The 11,622-nt window shown below is 39.7% G+C and overlaps 1 pseudogene across 1 annotated transcript; it reads right to left on the reverse strand.

Annotated features, from left to right (window-relative positions):
- Positions 1-8,850: 8,850 nt before the first annotated feature.
- Positions 8,851-9,802, reverse strand: LOC105501272 (annotated as a pseudogene). Its single transcript, XR_001000164.1, has one exon. The product of XR_001000164.1 is annotated as a clathrin light chain A pseudogene (transcript).
- Between the last annotated feature and the right edge of the window lie 1,820 nt (positions 9,803-11,622).

Raw genomic sequence — 11,622 nt, forward strand, 5'->3', positions numbered from 1 at the left:
GAAAACAAACTCCCTTTACTTAGAAAGCACTCTACTTAGAAATGTTGCTTGTTGCAGCCTTGCCCACTCTTCTTTGACTCATTTCAAGTTTGTTCTCATACTTCCTTCTCTTTCCAGTACTCTCTTATCGACTATCCCACACCCCTGGCTCTCACTGGAATAATAATAATAATGATGACAATACCAAAAGCAACTCACATTTAGATAGCACATTACAGCTTACAAATGCTTTCAAACATATCATCTCATTTAATATTTGTATTAGCATTTATTCATTTAACCAAAATTTAATGATCACTGGCTAAGTTTTAAGTGAACAGAACAAGTTTAGTGAATCAGGTATTAATGGTCCTCCTTCTACAAATGAGGACACAGTGTTTAGGAAGTTCAGGAAACTTTCCCAAGAAGACACAGCTTTTATTTGAATCCAGTATTCAGCTCCAGGATTGCTTATTCTAAGTAACATTTTTTTCTTTTTCATGGTTCCTTAAATAGTGAGCTAAAGGGTCAGTGAACTGAGTGAGTTTCTGTGACCTGAATCCTTAGTACTCTATAATAATAATTTGTTTCTAATGGAATTTTAAGCCCTGGAGTTTGTTTGTACCTAATTTTTAGAGGATACCATGTCCTCAATTCTTTCATATAAATATCTTATGCTGAGAGACAAACACTGGAGGATGTCTTTGATTCAGGCATAATATTTCGCTGTATAAAATCCAAGTGGCTTTCCTAAGATTCATGGAAAAATAGTAAGATATCCTGTACCAACTAGCACACCTTAATTCTTTACTTTTTATTTTTCGACATACTAAATCTAAACTTCATTAGAGTAAGACTTTTGTATGTTTACTTCAGGACTGAATTCCAAGCATCTAGCTAGTGCCTGATCCATAATATATGTTTGAAATAAGTTTAATTCTTGAGCAAATTAAAGCACATTGTTGGTGTGAATGTAAAGTTCAATGGAAAGTGTTTTATATACATCATTCATTCAATAAATTCAGTATATGTCCAGGTACTCTGCTAGGAACTGAGGGTAAAAGGTAGATTATGTCCTAGTCAAATAATTTTATAAGTCAGGACTTACAAATTGAAAGTTATGGAAATCCAGTAAACTTTAAAAATCAAAACCAAAAATGAAATGCAGTGGCTCAGATAACTGGAAATTTCCAGGGAGAAATGTGGCTTCAGGCATGGCTTACCCAGGGGGTTCGTGTGCTGTAGGAGGCATCTGCTTCCTTTTTACTTCTCTGTTCTGCTTTCCTTTGTGTCACCTTTATTTTTAGGCAGGCTACCCTTAAGGGGAAGCAAGGCAGGTATATCCCTGGCATACTTTTAGCTGGTATTTGCAGCTTCTTTCTAGAGAGTTGCTCTCATATATAGATGAGAAATGATAATGAATTGAATTGGGGTAGTTCAATGGGAATGATAAGAAGTGAACGAATTTGAGCAATGTTTACAAAGTAGAACTGTTTCAATATAGAGGAAGAGGGAGAAGAAAGAGCCAAAGATTACTCCTAGTTTTTTGGACAGGGAAACTAGTGATTATTCCCACCATTTACTGGTATTGAGTACTACACTGAAGTTGGGACAAATATTTTGAAAAAGATTAGTTTTGGCTGTGTTGAGTTTCAGGTTTTCATAATATTTAAAAAGATGTGGGCATTTTGATCTAAAAACTATGAAAGAAATCTAGCTGGAGACATATAGTCGAAAGCCATTAGTACGACAATAGTAATTGATGCCATGTGAGTAGATGAGATTATGTAGGAAGGGTTCGTAAATTGTGAACATAAAAGGTCTTACCGCAGAGCCTTGAAGAACACTTATGATAAGGGATGGGTAAAAGAGGAGAAGTTCACAAAGGACACTGAATAATAACCAGAAACTTAGAATGAGGTGTCATGGGGATTATGGGAGAAAGTATTGAGAAGGGCAGCAATACCAATATTATCAATTGTAGTTGAGAATTAAGAAAGATAAGGACTAAGATATATTGGAAATGGGGTGGAGGCCACTTGCGATGTTATCAAGGCCACTTTAGTTGTATGGTGGGGGTGGAAACCAGATGACAGTGGTTAGAGGTATAGTCAGAATTGAAGAAACAAGTAGAAAACTTCCAGTAGATCTTTCTATAAAAGAGAGGCAAAAAACAGGGTAATAATTGGTATGACACATGGGGTTGAGGAGGGACTTTTGCTTTTAACTGGGAAAGGTGGAAGAATAGCTGAAGCTGTCTTTTTCAGCTTTTAGAGGACATTCACATTTCTTGGCTCATGGTCCCTTTTCTCCATCTTCAAAGCCAGTAACATTGCCTCTCCCCTGCTTCCTTCTTCCACTTTTAAGGACAATATATTTACAAGTTTTCTACTTGTTTCCTCAATTCTGACTATACCTCTAACCACTGTCATCTGGTTTCCACCCCCACCATACAACTAAAGTGGCCTTGATAACATCGCAAGTGGCCTCCACCCCATTTCCAATATATCTGAGTCCTTATCTTTTTTAAATTCTCAACTACATTGGATAATCATATTGTAATCATATTGGACCCACCCAGATAAATCAAAATAATTTCCCTATTTTAAGGTCAGCTGATTCACAACTTTAATTCCTTTTGCCATGTAGCTCAATATATTTACAAGTTTCTGTGATTAGAATGTGGACATCTTTAGGAGGCTGTTTGCATGACTGCCATAGCAGACCATACTAACTGATGAATTTTAGAAATCTGACACAGAACAGAAAAAGGTACTGGAGTTGTGTAAGGCAAAGCTGAAACTAAGGAGAAGTTTTACACATAAGCAAAAGAAAACTTATTTATATGTGACTTAAAGTTGAAATGGTTTTATTTTGTTTTTATAAATTCTACATATCTCATTAATATTAGCCAGATGCCTATAACTTTATGTTTTAGGTCAAAAACTTCATAAATATCAGGTTTGATTAAAAGTTTATTTGATAGCCTGTGTGGTTAGAAAACCAAATAAGTGCATCACATATGATTAAATGTAAGCCTAAACTGAATTTGGAAGTGTGTCTTAAAATGATAAATGTAAACAGGAAACACAGAAAAGCAATAATTATTGATTTATATGGAATAAAATGAACATAATTTCTTTACTGGAGAAAACTTTAGAAATAAAATAAAATAATGGATGGGAAAGTACCTTATTAACTAAAATTATTCTTACATAATTTTAGTGTTTCAAGAATAGTTACTTGATTAATCATATAACTATGATCAAATAGGGTAGATTGAAGAACTATTTACAAAGGGGTACCCTTGTGTTGAAAACAAAAACATCTCCATCTGGCTATAGCTAAAGATAAATATAATCTAGGATTGTGTCAGATAGAGGATATCTATGTTGCTTTTCAATAAATGACACTGAAATATCACTGCTGTTCCATGTTAGTTTTCCTGGTATTCCTGGTGAACAGAGGTACCAGTGAGTCTCAACCTGTCATCCACAGTACGCACTCATGATAAACGATGGCATTCATGTATGCAATACACATAAGTGAAATTTAAGCTCAATTCCCTTAGCAGTATTTCTGATGCTATCTTTTTGTCTCTCACTCTAGGTAATATAGCTGATAGTTTGAGAATTAAATTCATATTATTATAGACATGATACAAGGGCCTACTAGCTTCCTAGATTCGGCCTCCTTTCAATGCCCAAATAATTATCATCTGGGTCCTTATCATATGTGAAGTCACACAGGGCAGACTCCTTCACAAGTCCTGGGAATCCACAGGTAGAACTTACCTTCGCCTGGTCGTGGCTTTGCCCAGCTTCCCCACCATTTTTCCCACCCCTGCTATCTCATAACTACTCTCTGTGCAGTGCAGTATTGCTTGGCACGTAGTACAAGTTCATTAAAAACCTGTTGAATAAACAGAAAGTTTATGGAAACATAAGGTAATTGCAATGCAGAGAAGTAGGAAATCCTATTCCTAAAACCTATCAGTCCACATCTATTTCCGTGACCACAGAAAATAGCTTTTTACATTGCCTTTTGGAGTACTTAGATTTATTACAAATTCAGCATTTCAGATCACAATCTTCTATTACCTTTGTATAAGCAAAGGCTCATGAAAATGTTTACTCTAAAAGCCCTACTCCTTCTATCCAAAAGGTGATAGAAAATTTATTTTTAGCAACACAAAATACCAATAAACCTTTGATGTTCCAGGTAGCATTTTTTCTTAAACACTTCAAAGAATCCAGATCAATATTCCCCCTTTCCCTCCTTGCATATATACAGCAATTTGAAAGTGGTAAAGTGGTAAGCGTTTTCCCATCATTGATAAATCTGGCATTAGGAGAAGGCAAGGAGAAAATTTGTCTTGGTTTTTAGACTTATAGGGATCATGCCTTCCTCCCATTGTACACATGTAAAGATGATTTTGAATCTCCTCTAATTCTTTTTTCAAAATAAGTCATATACAAACTGCCCTGTGATAATTATTATTAGTAACATGTTACTAGTAACCTTTCCTCATACCAATGTGTTGTAATAATTCAGCTGAGAGCACAAAGCAATCATTTATACCCAAGGGTCTTCATTCTCTTAGCTTTGTTTTCAAATTTGCACATGGTATGAAAGAAGTCTTTTCCAAAAGTGTAATTTACAGATTTGGAATATAAAGATGTATGTGTATAATTGAAGCAATGACAACTCTATATCACAAATGTAGAAAATATAGACAATATAGCACGGTAGTCAAGAAGGCAGGTAGGACTTCAAACTACCGAAAACCCCCAGAGGCCCCATGGCAATAAAGTGTAGTGATTAAGTACACACATCTTGGAATCAGAAAGACCTGGTTTTGAATCCAAGATCTACCTCTTATCACTGTGTCCTTGAATAAGCTATATGACCTCTCTGAGTCAATTTCCTTACTTGTAAATAGGCACATTATTGCAGGTCTTAGAGGGTTATTGTACAGTGACAGATATACAATGGTGCCTCTAAATACTCGAAGTCCCGAATCCCTTGGGCCTGTAATTCAGCCTTATATCCTCTTTTACTGTGGTCAGCTTTCTCTCCTGTTCTCCACAGCCATTATTTCATACCTTTTCACATTCCTGAAATCTGTGCCCACATCCCACCTCCAATGCTACTGAGGAAAAACAAAAAGCCACTCCAAGTTGGGTGACCATATAATTTCTCATCCAGACTGAGACAGCTTTGAGAGTCAAAGGGGACGCTCTTATAACTTGATACCAAGACAATGAATATTGACCAAGATTGTTTCAGGCAAGCTAGGACACGTAGTTACTTTAATCATTACAAAATTCCCTCAATTTCCAATCACCATGATAAAACAATCCTACCTATATCTGTGCTCATCCTTTCCTTTTCATCTCTCATTAGTGTGAAAAAGGCGTGGTCACCCTTCTCTCACTGAAAATCTCTCTGCTTATACTCTGGACCCAACCTTCAGTGGCACAGGGCTGCAAACTTGAGTATCTGCAAACAGAATTCTACCTCCATTGGCCCATTTTTCCAGTCAGTTGTCTACTTGATTGTTTAATCTGTCAACATTTGCTAATTTCATCATTATTTCACATGACATCTGTAGTAAACTTAAAGACCATTGCATATAAGGTTTATTGGATGAAGCATAAAATTATTATATTTTATAGCTTCACTTAAAGTTATTTTAAGTTTGTTTCTTAGGCTGCTAGCTAACCAATTCAGAGTGTGTTGAAATGGCAAGAGTTTACTCCTGCCCTAAAGTACACAAAAAGATGATTACATGTAATTTGGTGGAATACTCCTTGCATTTATGTTACCAGTTAATCCTCCCGTAAGCAGTTTAGTTGTTCACACACTGCAAAGTATGTGGATTAGGGCGAGGCAAAGACTGTGTGGGAATTTATAAAGATCAGGAACACTAGTTGGCCCTGTTAAATCCAATTTTCTCTTCTTTATGACCAGCTTAGAATCAGAATATTGTCCCTGAAATAAACATTAGAGGCAATTGACCTAACATAAAAAAAGAAAAGCAAATAGAGTTAAGTGACTTGCTTCAGATTATACAGCTAACAGGTGACAACACTAGGCTTAGGGTATAGATCTTCTGGCTTCCAGCCTATTGGACCATGTTTACAAAGCAATTCTATAAGCTCATCATTAGCTGGAAGGGTGTTCAGGGTGTTAGGAGCCACCAAGTGTAATAGACACACAGGGAGTTTACATCCCTTTAAAGCCTGCACTCTGGTCTTACTTCCTATTTGGAGTGGTTAAACGTTCACATGCTCACATGCATGTTCAGCGTGAAGGTTAGGAGAGGGTTAAAGGTCAGAATCATGCACTTTGGTCATTTAGAAGCAAGACAATATCAAAAGCTTTCACATTGGTATATACTCAGTTGCATCATCCACAACAGCAGTAATGAAGGCAAACATTCTTTGAGAGCATATGTGTGGCAGGTACCAGACTGGTCACTGGTGATAGAAAGAGTAGCCCAGGTTTGGTGTCTGCCCTCAGTGAGTTCACAGTGTAGCTAGTGATAGTTGGTTTGTGTCTGCAGAATGTTCCCTGAGCTAAAGAATACATAATTGGAGGTCAGCCTTTTTTATATCCCTTTCCCCCTTTCTCCAATTTTGTATTCAATCCTATTTCTAAATGTGGGATGGGCATTCGAGAACTACTTTAATCTTATTAGCCTTTTTGGAAGTCCTGAGGCATCCTTCAGTGAACAAGAGCCATTGGTGTAAGCAGACAGATTTCTTAACACTGACTCATTAACGGGGTAGCCACACTCTTTTCTGGTTTCCTCAACATCTCTGGCAGCCTGAGGTTTTGGAGTGTTCCTAAAGTCTCTAGGTTCTTGTTTTCATCTCTGTTAGCATCTAAGGATAAAAGATATGGGGGTGTTTCTAGACCCCGCTCTTTCCTGATTCTGGTTTCTTATGATCTACTCTGCTCTTGAGTGTCTGGACTGCATCCTCTGCTGCATTTGCCCTGGCTTGGGCCGTATTTTCTGACTCACAGCTCCCTATCAGCACTAATATTTTGATTGGGCTTACCCTGTTGCACAGAGTAAAGTATCAAAAAGCACCTATACTGCCTCAAAATAAATGCTAAACAATAAATTATTTAAGAAAAAGAAAATAGAGAAATATGTTGCAGTGTAGTTTTTGGAAGAAAGGCATAGGGCAAGTAAGGGAGTGGTTCCTAGTAATAACTATAGTTAGTATTTGCTCTGCTTTTTTTACCTTAATTCTGCTAAGTTATCATATCAAATATTTTCAAAAGTGATGATAACTAATGAGGGCAGAGGAGCAGGGTGGAGCCTGGGAATTTTATTTACTTCGATGACTTGGTGCCTCTTGCCTCTGTCCTCCTTGGCATTTCAGGTCTTCAAGGATTGAAAACAATACTTAAGAGAACATGGCTACTGTGTTCAGATAATATGTAACAATATTTTTAATTGAAGCAATATAATTGATAATGGTTGTAATTAAACAGAGACAATTAAAGGAGGAACCAAACACTTTGGCTTCTGCAACCTAGGTTAGGTATCTTTAAGAGTTACTGGTCTGTGTAGATTTTTGCTAAGGTTGGAAGCCCACTATGTTTACCTGGAGGCCTTCAGGCTGACTCTCCACTGGTTAAGGGGAATCTAAGTGAACACTGGCTGCAAACCCAGATCAGAGGGCTCTTAGATGGCCCTGTTGAGAAATTTTAGCAAAGGTGGACTAAACTAAAAGACCTAGGTTCCTTCTGGACTTACAGATCAAGGATATGGAAATTTTTACAGCATCTTAGACTAGAGAGGATTCCATGAAGTATTTCTGGGCCCATGGCTGTTCTGTGCAGTCTCTGAACCAGTCCATAGCCACTGGCTTATGTATACAATTATTAGGAGAGAGGAGTGGTGAATGATCTAAGGGGATCCAAATGGCAAGGGACCAAAACATAATAGTTTTTAAAAAAAACTCACTGCCCAAAATAGTTGCTAACATTTATTAACTGCTGTATTTGTGTGATGTTATTTAATCATTACAATACCCTTTAAGGGATGAATACTATTATTTCCCCTAATTTTTAGATGAGGAAACTAAAAAATATTAATTACTTGATAGAAAATGGAATTTTTCTTTTTGTCACATTCAGACTGCTTGAATGACTCAAAGTAAAAAGGAGGACATTACTGTTTAAATGTCTTGTTTTTTATTATGGTAACAATAGGCAAAAAGTTTTAGATCTGCAAGAGTCCCTTTGATTTTATGGCGGGAAATCAAAAACCCTGCAATACTCATTTGTCCAAGATGCAAGTAGTAAATGGCAGAACTGAGAGTAAAACTCATGATTTTTGACAAATAAGGCAAAGTCCTTTTCACTAACTTCTTGATGTCAGCATTAACAAGGTTATGAAAGTGGTTGGAAGCCTGCAATCATTCAGTAACCAGAAATTTGCTACCACCTAGTGGGTCAATTGAGTAATTTACATTTTCAAAAGCAGTTTCAGATATTGCATATTGATCAGTATAAATACACACACACACACACACACAAAGAAAGAAAATATTGTTGTCAGAGAATATGGGGTGAATAGAGATTGTGAAGGTTCTGTAGTCTATTGCCAACATTGTGCAGATGGGAGCATTTGAGTGTGAAGAATTGACTGGCTTCTCCAAGGTCACACAATAAATATAATGGTGGCAAAACTGGGGGTAAAACTCCAGTCTCTTCATTTTTGGTTCAGTGTTCTTTTTCTCTGGTACTCCATAAATAGGAAAGAAAAGGTTCTTTCAATTAATGGAATCCAAAATCAAAGTATTTGCCTGAAGTATTTTGAGGCTTTCAGCACACATAATATCATTCAACTTTTTTTTTTTTTTTTTTACAGTTTGAAACAGAAATTTATTCTCAGAATAATGCACAAAAGCACAGGTTGAGGCTACTGTTGGGAGGCTTCCCTACCCTTCCTCTTACTTCTCCCCCTCCTCTCTGAATGCCAGGGAGAACACAGCTGAAGGAAACATGCAATCACAAACAATGATCAACTCTAAAGACAAAAAGGTTTGGTCCAAAAGAACTCAACATAATTAATCCAATGACTGTGAAGAGCTTCACTGAGTAGGATTATATTGCAGATGTAGTGTTTCCACAGGGTGGCTCTTCAGTGCACCAGCGGGGCCTGTTTGAGGGAGATGAGGACTGAACGCATGCGGGAGACGTCTTTGGCCTGCTTGCTAGACTTGGGGTTAACGTCACACAGCGGGGCCACCCGTTCCCACTCAGTGCCTGGGGATGACTCGTCAATGTCATTTACAAAGGCTTCTTCTGCTGCCCTGTTGTTTGCTTTTGTTTTCTGTAGTTGCTCGTCCTGTCTTGCATACCACTCTTCTAGCTCCTTTATTGCCTTTTCTTTCCACTCTGCTTCTTGCTTCCGAGAATTGGCATCAAGGGCTTCCAAGCGTTCCATTTGCTCTTCTCTCCATTTACGGATACTTTCAGGTTCTGACTGCAATCGATCCACTTGTGAAATAGCTGCCTAACTGTCTGTTGGACCATTACTTTCCTGGTAGTATTCACCATTCATTACTCCATCAACAGCATCCGGACCCCCCGGCGGCTCGCCGTGCGGCTGGGGCCCGGGGGCGCCGCCATCCAGGATGGCGAAGGCCTCGTCGTTCTCGATGCCTGCAATTTTGCTCTCCTGCTGCGCCAAGAAGGCCGCGGCCGGGTCTTCTTCGCCGGCACCGGCCACTCCATTCCCCAGGGCGGGACCGCCAGGGGCGCCAGCAGGGGCGCCGAATGGATCCAGCTCAGCCATGGCGGGCAATTCAACCACACAGACACCAACGGTGAGAGAAAAACCAACCGACCCACCGACACCACGCCGGGCAGCCACCACTGTGGTGCCGACTGGGAGAGGAGGACAAGCGGGCTCATTCAACTTTTTATTTTGGCAGTCAAATCTTGGTTATATTAGTGGAAAGGAAAATGTTTGTATGTAATAGGAACATATGTCTATATATCCATATTTATATACACTTATGTTTATATACCTATACTTATAATTATACCTATACTTATATACCTACACTCAGAGTGCTCCTAAAGTTGCTATGTTCTTGTTTACATTCCTGTTAGCATCTAAGCATAAAAGATATAGGATGTTTCTTGATGCTGTATCCTTAGATACTAACAGGGATGAAAACAAGAACCTAGCGACTTTAGGAGCACTCTGAGAGCCAAGGCTGCCAGAGGTGTTGAGGAAACCAGAAAACAGTATAGCTGATAATAGTTTCCAGGGGTTACGCCCAAGATGGCCAAATAGGAGCAGCTCCAGCCTCCAGCTTCCAGCGAGAGTGACACAGAAGATGGGTGATTTCTGCATTTTCAACTGAGGTACCGGGTTCATCTCACTGGGTTGTGTCCGACAGTTGGTGTTGGTCCGCGGGTGCAGCCCGACCAGCGAGAGCTGAAGCAGGGCAAGGCATCACCTCACCTGGGAAGCACAAGGGGGAAGGGAATCCCTTTTCCTAGCCAAAGGAAATGGAGACACACAACACCTGGAAAATCGGGTAACTCCCACCCTAATATTGCACTTTACCAAGGGTCTTAGCAAACGGCACACCAGGAGATTATATCCCACACCTGGCCCAGAGGGTCCCATGCCCACGGAGCCTCCCCCATTGCTAGCACAGCAGTCTGAGATCTAACTGCAAGGCAGCAGCAAGGCTGGGGGAGGGACGCCTGCCATTGCTGAGGCTTAAGTAGGTAAACAAAGCTGCCAGGAAGCTTGAATTGGGTGGAGCCCACCACAGCTCAAGGAGGCTGACCTTCCTCTGTAGACTTCTCCTCTGGGGACAGAGCATAGGTTAACAAAATGCAGCAGAAATGCCCCTGACAGGGGCAGGTAAATGCCCAGGTCTGACAGCTTTGAAGAGAGCAGCAGATCTCCCAGCATGGAGGTTGAGATCTGAGAACGGACAGACTGCCAACTCAAGTGGGTCCCTGACCCCTGAGTAGCCTAACTGGAAGACATCCCCCACTAGGAGCAGACCAACCCCTGACACCTCACATGGCAGGGTACACACTTGAGACAAAGCTTCCAGAGCAAGAATCAGACAGCAACACTCGCTGTTCAGCAATATTCTATCTTCTGCAGCCTCCGCTGCTGATACCCAGGCAAACAGTCTGGAGTGGACCTCAAGCAAACTTCAACAGACCTATAGCTGAGGGTCCTCACTATTAGATGGAAAACTAACAAACAGAAAGGACACCCACACCAAAACCCCATCAGTCCGTCACCATCATCAAGGACCAAAGGCAGATAAAACCACAAAGATGGGGAAAAAGCAGGGCAGAAAGGCTGGAAATTCAAAAAATCAGAGCACATCTTCCCCTCCAAAGGAACGCAGCTCATCACCAGCAACGGAACAAAGCTGGATGGAGAATGACTTTGACGAGTGGAGAGAAGAAGCCTTCAGTCGATCAAACTTCTGAGAGCTAAAGAAGGAACTATGTAACCAGTGCAAAGAAACTGAAAACCTTGAAAAAAGAATGGATGAATGGATAACTAGAATAATCATTGCAGGGAAGACCTTAAAAGAACTGATAGAGAGAAAACCATAACATGAGAACTAC

The sequence above is a fragment of the Colobus angolensis genome, unplaced genomic scaffold, assembly GCF_000951035.1.
Source record: "Colobus angolensis palliatus isolate OR3802 unplaced genomic scaffold, Cang.pa_1.0 Scaffold70, whole genome shotgun sequence".
Lineage (NCBI taxonomy): Eukaryota > Metazoa > Chordata > Mammalia > Primates > Cercopithecidae > Colobus > Colobus angolensis.